At 28.5% G+C, this 20091-nt stretch overlaps 1 protein-coding gene across 5 annotated transcripts in view; it reads right to left on the bottom strand.

The window, feature by feature from the left end:
* Positions 1-20091, bottom strand: part of fz2 (frizzled 2) — a 604999-nt gene that overhangs the window by 90280 nt on the left and 494628 nt on the right. Inside the window, exon 1 of one of the 5 annotated variants that reach the window (XM_073986046.1) lies at positions 17385-18641. The exons of the other annotated variants lie outside the window; for them this stretch is intronic. The gene's annotated coding sequence lies outside the window, so the exon portion shown is untranslated. Of the gene's footprint in view, positions 1-17384; positions 18642-20091 lie in introns of those variants that run through there. 5 annotated transcript variants of the gene reach the window in all.

Raw genomic sequence — 20091 nt, 5'->3', positions numbered from 1 at the left:
GTCATTCCTTTTGAATACAATCCCAAAAACCCAGCATGTGTTCATTCCTCAATGGCTTGAAATAATTTTTTGCGAATTTAAAAAGAAAAAAAATTGCGTAAAAAGACGGATAATATTGGTATGGAATAATATGAATGGAATTTGTGCGAAATGTCCAGGAAATTTGAGAAACCTTTCAGGTCAAGGTTTATTAAAATAATAAATAAATTAGGGATTTCTTTGAAAATTTTGGTCCTTCGACGGGTCTCATTTTCGATTTCCTAACATTTTAATAATTTTGTATTTTTCGTAATATTTTTTATAAGATTTGAACATAATTAAAAATATATTTCGCAGGGTTTTTATATAAAAAAAATTAAAATATTTATAAAAAATTGGTCCTTCGACGAGTGTCATTTTCGTTTTTCAGGTATTTTGAAAATTTTGTATTATTTGTAATATTTTTATAAGATTTGAACATAATTAAAACTTTTTTTCAAGGTATTTTATATGTCGAAATTTATAAATTTTAATTTTTCGTCGAAAATATTGGTCCTTCGACGAGTCTCATTTTTGATTCTCCAACATTTTTATAATTTTGTATTTTTTGTAATATTTTGCTAAGAATTTGACGTTATTTATAACGTCAAAAATAAAATATTAATAAAAATTGCTCCTTCGACGAGTCTCAGTTTTGAGTTTCAAGCATTTTGATAATTTTCTAATTTTTGTAATATTTTTATACGATTTGAAAATAATTAAAATATATTTTCCAAGGCCTTTTATGTGACAAAATTTATACATTTAGGTTTTTCTTTGAAAATGTTGGTCCTTCGACGAGTCTCATTTTTGAAATTCAAACATTTTAATAATTTTGTATTTTTTATGAGAATTTTACGTAATTTAAAAATACTTTGTAGCGTTTTATATGAACAAAATTAAAATATTAATAAATAATTGGTCCTTCGACGAGTCTGATTTTCAAATTGCAATAACTTTTATAATTTTGTATTATTGGTTTTTTTTTTTGTAATATTTGACCATAATTTTAAAATATTTTCCAAGGTGTTTTATATGACGAAATTTATAAATTTTAATTTTTCGTTGAAAATTTTGGTCCTTCGACGAGTCCCATTTTCGATTTTCAAACCTTTTTTATCATTTTGTATTTTTTGTAATATTTTTTTTACGTAATTTAAAAATATTTTGCAAGGTTTTATATGAAAAAAATTAAAATATTAATAAATAATTGGTCCTTCGACGAGTCTGATTTTCAAGTTTCAAACATTTTGATAATTTTGTATTATTTGTTATATTTTTATAAGAATTGGCCATAATTAAAAAATATTTTCCAAGGCATTTTATATGTCAAAATTTATAAATTTTGATTTTTCGTTGAAAATTTTGGTCCTTCGACGGGTCTCATTTTCAAGATTCAAGCATTTTGATAATTTTGTATTATTTGTTACATTTTTTATAAGATTTGAACATAATTAAAAAAATTTTCATTGTATTTTATATGACGAAATTTATAAATTTTAATTTTTCGTTGAAAATGTTGGTCCTTCGACGAGTCTGATTTTCAAGTTTCAAACATTTTGATAATTTTGTATTATTTGCTATATTTTTATAAGATTTGAACATAATGAAAAATTATTTTTCAAGGCATTTTATATGTTAAAATTTATAAATTTTGATTCTTCGTTGAAAATGTTGGTCCTTCGACGGGTCTCATTTTCAAGTTTCAAGCATTTTGATAATTTTGTATTATTTGTTATATTTTTTTAAGATTTGAACATACCAAACAATTATTTTTCAAGGCATTTTATATGTCAATATTTATAAATTTTAATTTTTCGTTGAAAATGTTGGTCCTTCGACGAGTCTGATTTTCAAGTTTCAAACATTTTGATAATTTTGTATTATTTCTTATATTTTTATAAGATTTGAACATAATGAACAATTATTTTTCAAGGCATTTTATATTTCATTAAAAATTTTGGTCCTTCGACGAGTCTCATTTTCAAGTTTCAAACATTTTGATAATTTTGTATTATTTGTTATATTTTTATAGGATTTAACCATAATTTGAAAATATTTTCCAAGTTGTTTTATATGACGAAATTTTTAAATTTTAATTTTTCGTTTAAAATTTTGGTCCTTCGACGAGTCCCATTTTCGAGTTTTAAACATTTTTATAATTTTGTATTATTTGTTATACTTTTATAAGATTTGAACATATTGAAAAATTATTTTTCAAGGCATTTTATATGACGAAATTTATAAATTTTAATTTTTCGTTGAAAATTTTGGTCCTTCGACGAGTCTCATTTTCAAGTTTCAAACATTTTGATAATTTTGTATTATTTGTTATATTTTTATAAGATTTGACCATAATTTAAAAATATTTTCCAAGGTGTTTCATATGACGAAATATATACATTTTAATTTTTCGTTGAAAATGTTGGTCCTTCGACGAGTCTGATTTTCAAGTTTCAAACATTTTGATAATTTTGTATTTTTTGTAATATTTTTATAAGACTTGAAAATAATTAAAATATATTTTCCAAGGCCTTTTATGTGACAAAATTTACAAATTTCGGTTTTTCTTTGAAAATGTTGGTCCTTCGACGAGTCACATTTTCGAAATTCAAACATTTTAATAATTTTGTATTTTTTGTAATATTTTTTTATGAGAATTTTAAAAATATTTTGTAGGGTTTTATATGAAAAAAATAAAAATATTAATAAATAATTGGTCCTTCGATGAGTCTGATTTTCAAGATTCAAACATTTTGATAATTTTGTATTATTTGTTATATTTTTATAAGATTTGAACGTAATTAAAAAAATTTCCATTGTATTTTATATGACGAAATTTATAAATTTTGATTTTTCGTTGAAAATTTTGGTCCTTCGATGGGTCTCATTTTCAAGTTTCAAACATTTTGACAATTTTGTATTATTTGTTTTATTTTTATAAGATTTGAACATAATGAAAAATTATTTTTCAAGGCATTTTAAATGTCAAAATTTATAAATTTTGATTTTTCATTGAAAATTTTGGTTCTTCGGCGAGTCCCATTTTCGAGTTTCAAACATTTTTATAATTTTGTATTTTTTGTAACAGATGCATAAAAATTGTACATATTTTTTTTATAAAATTCTGTAAGGCTTTTTATACGAAAATATTAATAACAATTGGTCCTTCGAAGAGTCTCATTTTTGTTGTTCAAGCTTGTTTATAATTTTGTATTTTTTGTAAATTTTTTATACGAATTTTACGTGATGAATAAATTTTCTGTAATGCATTTATATAAAACAAACTTAAAATCAAAAATAGAAAACCAAATTAAATAAATAAAATTTGATCTAAAACAAAAAAGCAATGTTTGAAGTTCCTACAATGGAAATTGGCTAAACACGCCACCTAGTCCATCACTCCATGCCATACCAACCAAACCCTGTTCATTGGTCCCCCACCCCCTCCCACTCCTTTCGCTTCATTCATTCTCCCAATTACTATTGCCTGCTGATTTTAATTTCTTGTACAAACCTTAACTAAAACAACGTCCCAAAAATAAATCATCCATAACTGGTCTTGTGATGGCTGTGATGATTGATGAATTACAATCAGTATCTCTCTCGTTCCATCAAGCAGCAAGCTCATCATACACACACCAACTACATAGTATACCTGGAAGAGGTAACCATATAAAGAGGGTCTTCTTCGACATGGAAAAAAATTAATCAAAATTCATAAAAGCATTTATGGTCGTCGTCATCATCATTGCCATCGTTAACGTTCGATGTGTTTTGTGTTCTGTTTTAGGCCTCGTTTACAACTTTTTAAAATGTCTTTAACATGACTTGGTTATCTCAAAAGGTGGGGACACCTTCAAGAATATCTATAAATGGCCAAAACAAAACAGAAATGAAGTAGTTAAATATGTAAAGATAAGGCTCATTTAAAGGTTGTGGTTGGTGGTCGGTAACTGACTGGACAAAAGGGAGTGGAATTTGGTGGACAACCTGTTCCTTGGGAGACGTTTGTGTCGATGTCAGTTGTCTGTTTAAATATTACAAACAGCAGGACTAGCCTAAGAAGTTAATGATGAATTAATCAAGCAAGAAACACAAATACGAAGTGGCGGCGGCATTGGCAGCAGCAGCAGGAAATCAAATCAATAATAATTTTGGTTATGGGTAGGGAGTAGGGGGATACACTAATGAGGGGAAACATTAACGTTGTTTAAAATGCTGTAGAAAATATTAAAAAGAATACAAAAATATTAAAGTGCTGGAAACTCAAAAATTAGACTAGTCGAAGGACCAAAATTTTGTTCATAAACTTAAATTTAGATTTTTTCTTCTTATAAAGTGTATTGGAACCTATTTTTTAGTTATAAATAATTCATAGAAAAATATTTCAAAAAATACAAAATTGTAAACAGGATTGAAACTCAAAAATGAGACTCCTCGAAGGACCAGCATTTTTTATCATAAAATGAAATTTTTAATTGTTCTTCATAGAAAAGGTCTTGGAACATATTTTTTAGTTATGTAAAATTCATAATTTATTATTTAAAGAAATGCAAAATTATTAAAATGCTCAAAACTCAAAAATGAGACTAGTCGAAGGACCAATATTTTTATTATAAAATGAAATTTTTAATTTTTCTTCGTATAAATGGCCCTGGAAAATGTTTTTTGTTATGTAAAATTATAAACAAATATTTCAAGATATACAAAATTATAAAAATTTTTGAAAATTGAAAATGAGACTCGTCGTACGACCACCTTTTCGACGAAAGGTTGAATTCTATGATTTTCTTTGTATAAAAAGCCTTGGAAAATATTTTTTTATTACATATATAAAATTCATAGAAAAAATATTTAAAAAAATAGAAAATTGTAAAATTGCTTGAAAATCGAAAATGAGACCCATTGAAGGACCAACATTTTCAACAAAAATCAAAATTGATAAATTTCGCCATATTGAAGCCAATGGAAAAAATTTTAATTATGTAAATTTCTAATAAAAATATTACGAAAAACACAAAATTAACAAATTGCTTGAAAATCAAAAATGAGACCCATCGAAGGACCAAAATTTTCAACAAAAAACTAAAATTTATAAATTTCTTCATATTAAAGACATTGGAAATTTTTTTTAATTATGTTAAATTCTTATAAAAATATTACAAAAAATACAAAATTAACAAATTGCTTGAAAATCAAAAATGAGACCCATCGAAGGACCAAAATTTTCAACAAAAAATTAAATTTTAAAAATTTCGTTATATTAAACACATTGAAAAAAATTTTTAATTATGCTAAATTCTTATAAAATTATTACGAAAAATACAAAATTCTCAAATTGCTGGAAAATCAAAAATGAGACCCATCGAAGGACCAAAATTTTCAATAAAAAAACCAAATTTATAAAGATTCTTCATATTAAAGACATTGAAAAAAAATTTTTAATTATGGTAAATTCTTGTAAAATTATTACGAAAAATACAATATTAACAAATTGCTTGAAAATCGAAAATGAGACCCACCGAAGGGCCAACATTTTCAAAAAAAAAAAAAAATAATAAATAAATAAATAAATAAAAAATAATAATAATAAATAAATAAAATTTATAAATTTCTACATATTAAGGACATTGAAACAATTTTTTAATAATGGGAAATTCTTATAAAATTATTACGAAAAATACAAAATTCTCAAATTGCTTGAAAATTTAAAATGGGAATCTTCGAAGGACCAAAATTTTCAACAAAAAAATCAAAATTGATAAATTTCGCCAAATTGAAGTCAAAAGAAAAAATTTTAATTATGTAAAATTCTTATAAAAATATTACAAAAAATACAAAATTCTCAAATTGCTTGAAAATCAAAAATGAGACACATCGAAGGACCAAAATTTTCAACCAAAAACTAAAATTTATAAATTTCTTTATATAAAAGACATTGCAAAAAATTTTTTAATTATGGTAAATTCTTATAAAAATATTTCAAAAAATACAAAATTCTCAAATTGCTTGAAAATCAAAAATGAGACCCATCGAAGGACCAAATTTTCAACAAAAAACTAAAATTTTTAAATTTCTTCATATTAGAGACATTGGAACATTTTTTTTAATTATGGTAAATTCTTATAAAATTATTACAAAAATACAAAATTCTCAAATTGCTTGAAAATAAAAAATGAGGCCCATCGAAGGACCAAAATTTTCAACAAAAAACTATAATTTACAAATTTCTTCATGTTAAAGACATTGGACATTTTTTTTTTTAATAATGGTAAATTCTTATGAAAATATTACAAAAAATACAAAATTATTGAGATGTTTGAAAATCGAAAAAGAGACTCATCGAAGGACCAAAATTTCCAAAGAAATTGTAAAATGTATCAATTTTGTCATATAAAACACATTTAAAAATATATTTACTTTTATATTAGGTCCCTCTGTATTGTTTCATACATTAACGTAAATATGTATATTTTTTATTATAGGAATTTGTAAAGACAACAAAAAAGATTGAGACCTGCTCCAACTAAACAGTTTTGTTTGTTATCTTTGCTTTTTTTTTTTGCAATAATTAAAAAACATACATAAATAGAATAGACATAATGTGTACGGTATGTGATTTATGACTTTGAAAATGAAAATCAAATAAAACTGTTGTCTTGAAATAGAAATGTTGAGGAAGAAAAAAAACATGGCAAATTAAAATTGAATAAATAAAAAAACAAACAATTGAAGATGAAAGTTTTATGGATTGAAAAGGAACAAATATTTGTAAAAAACATACAATGAAAAGTTTCAGAAAATATTTACAAAAAAATATATATATATAAATGCATGAAACCCCAAAAGTAGATTAGTCGAAGAACCAACGGAAAATCAAAAATTAAAATCTTATATAAAAAGGTTTGGAAAATATTTTTTTAATTATGAAAAATTATTTTAAAAATATTACAAAAATACAAAATTATCAAATTGCTTGAAAATCGAAAATGAGACTCGTCGAAGGACCAACATTTTAAACAAACATTTATAAATTTCGCCAATAAAAGTTCTTGTAAAAAAACAAACAATGACAAGATTTCAGAAAATTGTTAACAAAAAAATAAAAATGCATGAAAACCCATAATTAGATTTGTCGAAGGACCAGAAGTTCCAACGGAAAACGAAAAATTAAAATCTTCTTATATAAAAAGCTTTGGAAAATATTATTTTAATTATGAAACATTATTCTAAAAATATAACAAAAAATACAAAATTATCAAATTGCTTGAAAATCGAAAATGAGACTCGTCGAAGGACCAATATTATAAACGAACACTTATAAATTTCGCTAATAAAAGTTCTTGTAAAAAAACAAACAATGAAAAGATTTCAGAAAATTGTTAACAAAAAAATAAAAATGCATGAAACCCCAAAATTAGATTAGTCGAAGGACCAGAAGTTCCAACGAAAAACCAAAAATTAAAATTTTCTTACACAAAAGGTTTTGCAAAATATTTTTTTAATTGTGAAACATTATTCTAAAAATATAACAAAAAATACAAAATTATCAAATTGCTTGAAAATCGAAAATGAGACTCCTCGAAGGACCAAAATTTCCAACAAACGGTTCATATTTACTAGATTCTTCGTAAAAAAGCCATTGGTAAGCCATTCCCAAATCTCAAACAATTGGTAGGGAAATTTCTGTCGTCTATTATAAACCACAAAATATTGAATATTGATAACAAACATTGCAATCATTCTCACACAGTTTTCGACTACTTTATGATATGTATGGTCGTTGTGGTGTGGTTGTTTGGTAGTTAGGTAGGTAAAGATAGAGGTACAACAGGCTAATCATAAATATCGTTCCTGACAAGAATATCACAACAACAACAATCAGCAGTTGGCATTCATATCTCACAAAACAAAAACTTATTGAACAACCAAAACACAGTTCGAAAGGAGAGAGAGTGAAAAAAAGGCATAAAAACCCATACGACAATATTGGAAAATTATTATTGTTGTTGGTTGGTTGATGTGTTTGTTTTACGGAACAAATGTCAAAATGATAAGAAATTTGAAGAATTTGAAGATATGCGAGTGGAGCTACCAATTCAAACTGCCTGGATGGCTGTCTAGAACTGGAAAACAAACAAATCACAATCAGCAGTTAGGTGGTAGCGCAAACGCAGCTAGGCAGCAGCAAGCAGTAGGGCAAATAACTGTTACAGATTCTATTGAAAAAAATAAGCAACAACAACAAAAAATTCAATATCAATAACTTTTTTAGCTTTATAACAACAACAAGAATCTAACAAAAACATAACACAACACTCGTAAATTATTAACCGCATAAAAACGTAGATTTTTTCTTGATGATAGAATTTCCCAAAAATAACAAAAAAGACTGAAAGTTGATAGGTTTTGTAAACCAGATTTAGGTTAATTTGATAGTGTTAACACAATTTTTTATTTTTTTATTTTTTGGTTCAATAACAACAAAAAATAATACATAACGGTAACATGACAAATTGTATTATGTGATGATGAAATTGACAGTTAAAGCAAAAACACACAAAAAATTCAATTGAAGTTTTGTCAAGCAAATTGATTATCAAATTGTTTGGCCATTTAATGGGGTATTAAGGCCTTAAAAATGTTTTAAATATAATGCCGTTGGGATCAAAATTTGTCAATTATATTATGAAAATTTTGTGGGATATTTAAGAAATTATAAAATAAGGTATAAAAAAACAAATTTTAAAGCATTTTTATATTTCTTGACTAAATATTAAAATTCTATTAAAAAATTGGTCCTTCGACGAGTCTCATTTTCGATTTTCAAGCTCCTATATAATTTTGTATTTTTAGAAATATTTTTTAACGAATTTACCATAATTATAAAATATTTTCCTGGCCATTTATATGAAGAAAAATTGAAAATTTAATTTTATAGCAAAAATGTTGGTCCTTCGACGAGTCTCATTTTCGATTTTCAAGCCCTTTTATAATTTTGTATTTTTAGAAATATTTTTTAACGAATTTACCATAATTATAAAATATTTTTCCAGGCCATTTATATGAAGAAAAATTGAAAATTTCATTTTATAGTAAAACTGTTGGTCCTTCGACGAGTCTCATTTTCGATTTTCAAGCTCTTTTATAATTTTGTATTTTTAGAAATATTTTTTAACGAATTTACCATTATTATAAAATATTTTCCAGGCCATTTATATGAAGAAAAATTGAAAATTTAATTTTATAGTAAAAATGTTGGTCCTTCGACGAGTCTCATTTTCGTTTTTCAAGTTCTTTTATAATTTTGTATTTTTAGAAATATTTTTTCACGAATTTACCATAATTATAAAATATTTTCCAGGCCATTTATATGAAGAAAAATTTAAAATTTAATTTTATGGTAAAAATGTTGGTCCTTCGACGAGTCTCATTTTCGAATTTCAAGCTCTTTTATAATTTTGTATTTTTAGAAATATTTTTTAACGAATTTACCATAATTATAAAATATTTTCCAGGCCATTTATATGAGGAAAAATTGAAAATTTAATTTTATAGTAAAAATGTTGGTCCTTCGAGGAGTCTCATTTTCGATTTTCAAGCTCTTTTATAATTTTGTATTTTTAGAAATATTTTTTAACGAATATACCATAATTATAAAATATTTTCCAGGCCATTTATATGAAGAAAAATTGAAAATTTCACTTTATAATAAAAATGTTGGTCCTTCGACGAGTCTCATTTTCGATTTTCAAGCACTTTTATAATTTTGTATTTTTAGAAATATTTTTTAACGAATTTACCATAATTATAAAATATTTTCCAGGACATTTATATGAAAAGGAATTGAAAATTTCATTTTACTATAAAAATGTTGGTCCTTCGACGAGTCTCATTTTCGATTTTCAAGATCTTTTATAATTTTGTATTTTTAAAAATATGTTAACGAATTTACCATAATTATAAAATAATTTCCAGGCCATTTATATGAAGAAAAATTGAAAATTTAATTTTATAGTAAACATTTTGGTCCTTCGACGAGTCACAATTTCGATTTTCATGCTCTTTTATAATTTTGTATTTTTAGAAATATTTTTTAACGAATTTACCATAATTATAAAATGTTTTCCAGGCCATTTATATGAAGAAAAATTGCAAATTTCATTTTATAGTAAAAATGTTGGTCCTTCGACGAGTCTCATTTTCGATTTTCAAGCTTTTTTATAATTTTGTATTTTTAGAAATATTTTTTAACGAATTTACCATAGTTATAAAATATTTTTCCAGGCCATTTATATGCAGAAAAATTGAAGATTTAATTTTATAGTAAAAATTTTGGTCCTTCGACGAGTCTCATTTTCGATTTTCAAGCTCTTTTATAATTTTGTATTTTTAGAAATATTTTTTAACGAATTTATAAAATATTTTCCAGGCCATTTATATGAAGAAAAATTGAAAATTTAATGTTATAGTAAAAATGTTGGTCCTTCGACGAGTCTCATTTTCGATTTTCAAGCTCTTTTATAATTTTGTATTTTTAGAAATATTTTTTAACGAATTTACCATAATTATAAAATATTTTCCAGGCCATTTATATGAAGAAAAATTGAAAATTTAATTTTATATTAAAAATTTTGGTCCTTCGACGAGTCTTATTTTCGATTTTCAAGCTCTTTTATAATTTTGTATTTTTAGAAATATTTTTTAACGAATTTACCATAATTCTAAAATATTTTCCAGGTCATTTATGTGAAGAAAAATTGAAAATTTAATTTTATAGTAAAAATGTTGGTCCTTCGACGAGTCTCATTTTCGAATTTCAAGAAATTTTACAATTTTGTATTTCTTGAAATATTTTTTTAAGAATTTTGCCTAAGTAAAAAATATTTGCAAAGACTTTCTATATAACAACATTTATAAATTTTGAGTTTTCATTGAAAATATTGGTCCTTCGAGGAGTCTCATTTTTGAGTTTCAACCAAATTTAGAATTTTGTATTTTTGAGAATATTTTTATAAGAATTTCACATAATTAAGTTTTTCCCTAAGACCTTTAAGTGCTGTTTAATGAATATTTTCATTTTTGGCGCCCAATTGAGGGCAATTTCATATATTTTCCTGGTTAAAGTCGCATTAAAATATCATTTCCTTAACTTTTTGCCCACATTTCAGTTGTTTAATGAGAACTGGACACCACTTGTTTGTGGTCCGTTCTTTCATACCACTTCTTTCCATTAACTGAAATTCTAAACTTTTTCTTTCTCCAATTTCTGGCGATTCCAATGATTTATAGATGATCACAGCGATGTTGAAATTTGATCTACAAATGCTACAAATAAATTCTTGGTATTTCATTAATTCACTCTTTTAAAAAAAGGCAAAAGAAATGAAATGTTTAAAAAGTTTCTTGTTACTTCTAGCCATAACTTCTAGTTGGAGAAGAGTGAGAACAACAGCAACATCAACATCATAAGAAACATTCATAACAAGACAACAAACCTGTTAAAAACACCAAGACAAAATAAAATCTATTTAACATTGTTGCCCAAGACAAGAAAAAGGTGTCACGTTACGCATAATTTATGTGTACCACAAACAATCCATAATTTTTCTACTCGCTATGGTGTTGATGGCCAAACCAAGAGAGATTCCACAGACGAGACATACAACATATGATGATGGTGGCTATAGACTAGCCCGGTGATGATGTGGTCTAGCAGATACTGGCCTAGAATTGTGTCTGTTTTCTATAAAACATGCAACATGTAACCCTTTTTCATCTGCTTTAAAGCCCATGTATGTTTTGTTCGTCGTGTTGACTGCCTGCATGACTTCTTCCACCATCATCTGCTTTTGCTTGAGGGGATCATTCGACTTGAGAGAGAGGTTTTGATTAAAGACCTCTGTAATTTATACCTTTGTAAGGAATGTTGTTATTTATTTTTATTTGAAACTAGTTAACATCCCCATGTCTCCTCCATCCATGTTAGAATTATGATAATGATCTGTCAAGTGATGGGGCGAGCATCGTAGGGGAAAAGGGATAACAAGAAACAAGATCTTTTTGACAAGATAAATTAAATCAAACACACACAAAACATGGCAAATGACAATTTCTATTTCACGGGAATCGAATAACAACAGTTGTTCGTTTGGTTAGAATATTATGCAGGTAGTTTGAAGAATGAAAAGGTAAACGAAAGGTGTGCTGCTTGTGGTGTGAGATGCGGTGGTATTGGTATTGCAGGTTTAAAATCAATTGGAACATATTGAAAAACATTAAGCTGAATTAAAGATTAACTCTAACAAAATAATGGAAATATATTGGGGTTTAAAAAAAACACCGTTTATGGCGCCCAATGTGGGACCAAAAAAACTGAACCTGACCAATAAAAATGAATTCCTTTTTTAACTGAGGTCTTCTACGAGTCAAAGGAGTATAGCTTATAGCGGCAAATGTATTGAAAACCATGGACCGATGTTTTAATATTTATTCGAATTGGCGCCCAACGCGGGACCATTAAGAACATAAACCAAAATAAAAAATAAAAATGAATATTTTTAAAGCATCTTAAATGAGATATTATACTGGACCAAGGATATCTTGGCAGTTTTTTCTTCAATTGATCTTTGCTTAGGTGGCGCCCAACATGGGGACAATCAAAACTTAAACCAAAATTGCCTCATTTTTATTTTAAAGCTTCTTAAATGAGATATTCTACTGGACTGAGTATATCTTGGCAGTTTTATCTTCAATTGATTTTTCTTCTTCTTTAGGTAGCGCCCAACGTGGGCGGTTTTATCTTCAATTGATTTTTCTTCTTCTTCTTTAGGTAGCGCCCAACGTGGGACCAATCTAAACTTAAACCAAAATTGAGTCTTAGACCAAATTAAGTCTTCTCCTAAACTGATGATTGTTTGGCAGTTATTTTTTCTTCCTTAGATGGATTCTTCGTCTTCATTAAGATGGCACCCAATGGGGGTTAAATCCAAAAGTCAGGAGAAATTAAAGCCGTTTGTTGTTTCGCAGCTAAACTGACAATGTTGAGTTCGAAGCGACACGAAAGATTTCCAATTGGAAAATCTCAACGTTGTGTGTTTTTTTCGATAGATTGCCCTTATTTTGAATGGCGCCCAACCTGGGGATAGTATCCAAAGTCTCGAGAAAGTAAAGGCATGAGTAGTTGGCAGCAAGACTGAGGAATGTGTTAGAAATATGTATATCGGTTTCCAATTGTAAAATCCAGGAAAGGTCAGATTTTCTGAATTGGCGCCCAATTAGGTGTTCGATCCAGTTTTCCGATTTCTTTAATTTTACTTTGTTTTCCGATTTCTTTAATTTTACTTTCAAATTGGCATTGTTTGCTTAGTAAAGACCTAAACTCACAAATTTTGCAATTTTTGCTCACTTCGTTGAACTGGCGCCCAACATGAGGCCCTCTCCAATGTAAGTTCCGGGTCACACTAGAGAAATTTCACTGAAATTTTAACACGAAATTATGCGTTTCTATATCCACTTTAATGGTAGAGTAAAATCATAAAATTGCTGTAGTGGGGAATTCAATCTAAGAAAGCCTAATTTCATGAAATTTTTTAATGAAATTCGCCCAAGTGTGGACCGGGACTTAGTAATGTGATAAGCGTTTTGCAGTGCTAATTTTTTGAAGTCCCAAATTCGGTTTATTTTTAGAAATTTCAAAATTTTGAACTTTTCTACCCGAGTTTGGAACTGGCGCCCAACATGAGCCACTCTCTTTTGAAAGTAATTTGACAAGACTTTTACAGGGACAGCTATTGTCATTATTTTTAGCAAAATCTAGACCTCAGACTCGATATATTCCTTGTTTCTCATCGTTATTTGTTGAATTTTCACAAATATCCCATTTTTTACTTCGGTTTGATCTGACGCCCAATGTAAAAGAGTGCAATGTAAGTAATTTGATAAGCGATTTGCAGATGGAAAGCTGTTTACAGAGATCTGAGTCTCAGTATTTTTAACAAACGAAAAATTTCTTGTTTCTCATCGTTATTTGTTGAATATTCCCAAATATCCCAATTTTACTTCGGTTTTGATCTGGCGCCCAACGTAAAAGTGTGTAATCTAAGTAATTTGATAAGCGATTTGCAGATTGAAAGCTGTTTACAGAGATCTGAGTCTCAGTATTCTTAACAAACGAAGGTTTGGATGAGAAGAATTCTCAACTTCGAGCCATAGCTGGAATTTTTTAGAAATTGAAAGTTTCCCATATCTTGATCTGCAACATCTGCTCGTAAATTTCTTATTTGCTTTCATTGCATCTGGTTTCAAGAAGAGGTGTTCAGTTACAGTTACTTAAGTAAGCAGAGAACAGAAGTTTGATATTTGAGGTAATATGTCGAATTGGCGCCCAATTAGGGGCAGTATAACTAAAACTTATCTGACGCATGTGATTCTTTTGCTTCAAAAATTTAAAGACTTTTTTATTTCAATACATTTTTAAACAAAACTTACATTGCTAAAGCTTTAATACTTTGACAATTGGATGTTGGCGCCCAATGAGGGGCAATTTTGGTGTTTAAATGTATTGAATCGATTTGAAGAAGCTTTTTGGCTACAGGATTTTGTCGGCAACAAGTTTTGTTTTAAAAACTACCTTTTGTAGTCTTCTATTGAGTTGGCGCCCAAATTGGGGTACTTTAATAATTATGCCTTCTGTTCCAAATTTTCACCAGTTAAATTAAAATGAGGCCTTTTTACAAAAAATTCGTTATGTTGCACTATTTTATCTCCCTTATATTGAGTTGGCGCCCAAATTGGGGTACATCAAAGATTATGCCTTCTGTTCCAAATGTTTACCAGTTAAATAAAAATTAGGCCTTCTTACCCAAAATCATTTATGTTGCTCTATTTTATCTGCCTAAAAACAGGTTTCGGAGTGATTTTTTATTTTGGCGCCCAAGCGGGTGAAGTTCATAAAGTCTATCTTAAACAATTTTAATATCATAAAACCTGGTAATTAGGTTTCTGCTTTTTTGAGCCCCAATATTTCATTATGAAATTGTTTATTTGGAGCTAATTCATTGTGGCGCCCAATTAGTGGCAATTTTATTTTAATGGAGCATAAATTATGAATGCCTTGGGCATAAGTTTTCGTCATTTAAATGACTTATTATGGTAACTGACTAAAATCTTCTGTAAGTGTTGATTTCTAGGTCAAAAATGGCTGGTTGGTCTTCCTTAGGAGTTGGCGCCCAGTTAAGGGGCCTCAAATAAGTTGGCTTATGAAAATTTTAAGAGCAAGCATCTTTCTAAGTAACTTTCTTCAATGCATTCCTAGACTTGGCGAAGCCTTTTTGACAAAATTGTACATGATTTGCCCAAAATTTTGAATATGGCGCCCAATAAGGGGCAGCTTATTTTTTAAGGAATTAAGAATATGAAAGGACTTATGCCATTTTTTGAGAGTATCAAGCTAGCTAACTAAAATACTCTAGACCTGCCGAGGTCTTTTGATCAAAATTGGCTTGTTTTGCCTATAATTTTGTGTATGGCGCCCAATTAGGGGCAGCTTATTTTTAAATACTTAATAATGGGAAGATACCCAACTAAGTTGCTACCTAAGATTGCTTAATTGGCAATATTATTAAATGGCGCCCAACGTGGGGCAGACTTTTTTCTAGCTTTTTGGAGTCAATCTGGTCTTATAGTCCAAAGGATAGCTTCACATCCCAAAAATTATATTCTGTAGTTCCAAAATTCTGACAAGAGATGGCTAAATTGGTAAAATTTTTATATGGCGCCCAACGTGGGATACTTTTTGCCTGTTTATGTGACAAATATATACATACAGGCGTATTGTGGGGCAAAATAATTAGATGGCTTATGACTTTTTAAAGGCTATCAAGCTATCTAACTAAAATACTCCACAACAATTTTAGACTTGGCGAGGCCTTTTGATGAAAATTTGCTTGATTTGCCCATAATTTTGAGTATGACACCCAATTAGGGGCAGCAAATGTTTGAAGTTTTAAGAATATGAAAGGACCTATGACATTTTTATGAGTATCAAGCTATCTGGCAAATATACTCTAGAACTGCCGAGGTCTTTTTGATTTACCTAAAATTATCATTATGGCGCCCAATTAGAGGACGCTACTTTTTAAAGTCTCAAGAATACGAAGCTACCTAAGTTATGACCTAAGATTGCTTAATTACCAACATTTTTAAATGGCGCCCAATGTGGGGCAGTTACTTTTTTGCTTTATGTGATAGATACATATATTTACAGACATATTGTGGGGCAATATAATCAGATATCCTACGAAATTTTTACGAGTATCAAGCTAGCTAACTAAAATTCTCTAGACCTGCTGAGGTCTTTTGACCAAAATTGGCTTGTTTTGCCTATAATTTTGAGTATGGCGGCCAATTAGTGACAGCTTATTGTTAATTACTTAAGAATATGACGCTATCTAACTCAGTTGTGACCAAAAATTGCGTAATTGACAATGTTTTTTATGTGGCGCCCAACGTGGGACAGTCTCTTTTCTTTCTATTTAGAGTCTATGCTTTAATTTGCTTATAAAGTATGGTGTAAAAGACTTAAGAATATGAAGCTATCTTAATAAACTGTGACCTAAGATTGCTTAATTAGCAATATTTTTATGCGAAGCTACCTAAGTTATGACCTAAGATTGCTTAATTACCAACATTTTTAAATGGCGCCCAATGTGGGGCAGTAGCTTTGTTGCTTTATGTGACAGATACATATATTTGCAGACATATTGTGGGGCAATATAATCAGATTTCCTATGAAATTTTTAGGAGTATCAAGCTAGCTAACTAAAATACTCTAGACCTGCCGAGGTCTTTTGTCCAAAATTGGCTTGCGTTGCCTATAATTTTGATTATGGCGCCCAATTAGGGATAGTTTAGTGTTAAAGACTTAAGAATATGACGCTAACTAACTCAGTTACGACCTAAGATTGCATAACTGACAACGTTTTTATTTGGCGCCCAACGTGGGGCAGTCTCTTTTCATTCTATTTAGAGTCTATGCTTTAATTTGCTTAGGGACAACTTAGTGTTAAAGACTTAAGAATATGAAGCTATCTTAATAAACTGTGACCTAAGATTGCTTAATTAGCAATATTTTTATGCGGCGCCCAACGTGGGGCGGGTCATTTTCTTCGTTTTTAGACCCGAAATTAATATTGTTTTGTATCTTTTAAATCCAGAAGCGTTCTATTTTCATAGATCTTACATTTTCTACTCTGGCCCGCTAGATCTGTTTCAATATTTTGTTGGGTCCAATCAGGGGCTCCTAATATTTTTTTAATATATATTTTTCTAAATTTATTTCTTTTTTATTTTCAACAACATACCTTTTGATTTGATTCAAAAATAATCCAAATTCTGTGTGCGTGATTTTCTATTGCTGTTTGTTGTTGTTAATCCCAAAGTAAAAGAAGATGAAAGAAACACGATTTTCGGCTAGTTTACTTTGATGAAAATAGAGAAGAAGATGCCGCGCGTCAAATGAAATTTCGAAATATTTTGTTTTGTTGCATTTAATTCCTTTTGTTTTTGGTCAATTTTGGCACACGACTTCGTTGGTTGTCAACATTCTTGAGATTTTTTCAAGCTAATTCTATGCGGTGCAGATCCAACAAGACACGCAAAAAATCTCAGAAGTTGAGGAACTTGGGAGGTGGTTTGTAGTAGACAAATTCCGTTTCGCTTGTAAAACAAAATGGCACTATGGTTTTTTGAGAATTTTTATTTGGGGGAATTTGTTTGATTGCCCCGGGCGGCAAGTAAAATAAATTTTAATTTTTATTTTGTCAATATTCCGATTTTTTTTCAATTTTGGTGGCGATAAGGTTCACGTTTTCATTTTTTTGGCTTAATTATTGTTTTGATATTTTTTATTAGGCTGGCAAATAATAAATCAACAACAATTAAGCAGCAGCTGAGTTGAGGTATGGACACAAAGCGTAAAAAAAATATAAAACTTGTTTGTTACTTTATTTTAAACGCTGATTTTGTTTTTGTAATTTCTTTCCAACAATTTTGGTATCACCACACATAAACTCCAGAGCCGTATATTTTACGTTTGTTTGTTTGTTTCGCAGAGACTCAGAGACCGACCGAGACCACAAACAATGGAATCGTGTCAACTTTAAGCTAGAACAACAACAACTATACTACTATTGGTATATGGACAGAGCAAGCGGCAAAGGCAAAACACACCACCGAAAAAAATACTTTTTTTCTTTTCTTTGTACAACAACAATAGGAATTATTTTTTTTTCTGTTTCGTTTTTTTTTTCTTTTTGTATTCAGGAATCACAGAGAGAGGAGAATTTGTTTGGATTTTTTAATTTTTGTTTTTTTATTTATTAAATAAATTTCATTAATTTTTCACATTTTTCATTGGGAACTGTTTGAAAATTTTCGTAACTCTTTAATATTTCCCCCCAAAAAAAGATTTTTTGTAGTAATTTTTTCCCTGTTTGTATCTTTTTTTGTGGTATAACGTAACGTACATTGGAGGAGAAAAAAAAATTGTTCTTAAACCGTTCAAATTGCCATCCGTTTGACACCACCATACGACACGATCGCTCTTTAGAAACTGAACTAAATTAGACAAGACTCCGGCTGGCTGGCGGCAAGGCAGGCATTCCAACAATAAAATACAACGAATACTCACAAATCAAATCGATTTGGGAGAATAACGCACAGCAAATACTTCCCCCTTACACCTCTGGCTGTCAGAGAGAGAGCCAGCACTTTTCTCACACAGAAAAAATGTATCTGTATCTCATTGAAATACCCAGCCGGTAAGCAATAACCAACAGATAGATACACCATACGCCATACCACACCAAACCGAACCAGCCAGCACGCACATAGAGCACCACACTCTCTCCCACCACCATCACCGTCACCTTCTTGCCATATTTACCACCCAACAACCTCCTAGCATAGCACATCACAACAAGGCAAAGCAAAGCAAAATCCAACTAAACGAAAATGTAAAGTACAAACATTTAGTGTAACAAGTAAGAAGGTATCAGTCAACTGTGCCGCCACAAATAAAAAATGGTATTTTATAATAAAAAATTTGGTCCTTCGACGAGTTTCATTTTCGCTGCCGAACATTGTAATAATTTTGTATTTTTTGAAATATTTTTTTACGAAAATAATAACTTCAACCTTTTGTTGAAAATGTTTGTCCTTCGACAAGTCTCTTCTTTTTCTTTCTTTTCCTTTTTATAAAGAAAAATGAAAATTAACATTTTTTTATAAGAAATGTGGTCCTTCGACGAGTCTCACTTTTAGTTTTCAAAAAAAAAAAAAAAATACAATTTTGTATTTTTTGAAATTTCTATGAATTTTGAAAATTAAAAAAATATTTTCCATGGCCTTTTATATGAAAAAACTGAACATTTTGATTTTATTATAAAAATTTTGGTCCTTCGACAAGTCTCATGTTCGATTTTCAAGCATTTCCACAATTTTGTATTTTTTATAGTATTTTTTATAATCTTTGAAAATAATTAAAAAATATTTCCCCATGACAAAATTTATAACTTTTGTATTTTCATTGAAAATGTTGGTCCTTCGATGAGTCTCATTTTCTAGTTTTGGAAAATTTAATAATTTTGTATTTTTGTAATATTTTGCCAATATCTTTTAGATAAAGAGATTTATAAATTTTAGTTTTTCATTGAAAATTTTGGTCCTTCGACGAGTCTGATTTTCGATTTTCAAACATTATTATAATTTTGTATTTTTTGTAATATTTTTATAAGAATTTTACGTAATTTATGAATATTTTATACTGCTTTCTAGCTTTTTCTACATATGAGAAAAATTAAAATATCAATTTCAAAAACAATGAACGGTCCTTTGACGAGTCTCATTTTCCATTTTCAATTATTTTGAATGTTTTGTTTATTTTTTAAGGAATTTTATATGACTAAAAAATATTTTCCAAGCTCTTCTATGTGAAATTTTAGGATAAAAAGTTTGGTCCTTCGACGAATCTCATTTTCGCTTCTCAACCAATTTTACAATTTTATATTT

This window comes from Musca autumnalis, unplaced genomic scaffold (assembly GCF_047663935.1).
Source record: "Musca autumnalis isolate F117 unplaced genomic scaffold, ASM4766393v1 scaffold_4, whole genome shotgun sequence".
Lineage (NCBI taxonomy): Eukaryota > Metazoa > Arthropoda > Insecta > Diptera > Muscidae > Musca > Musca autumnalis.
This window is presented reverse-complemented; position numbering and strand designations above follow the sequence as displayed.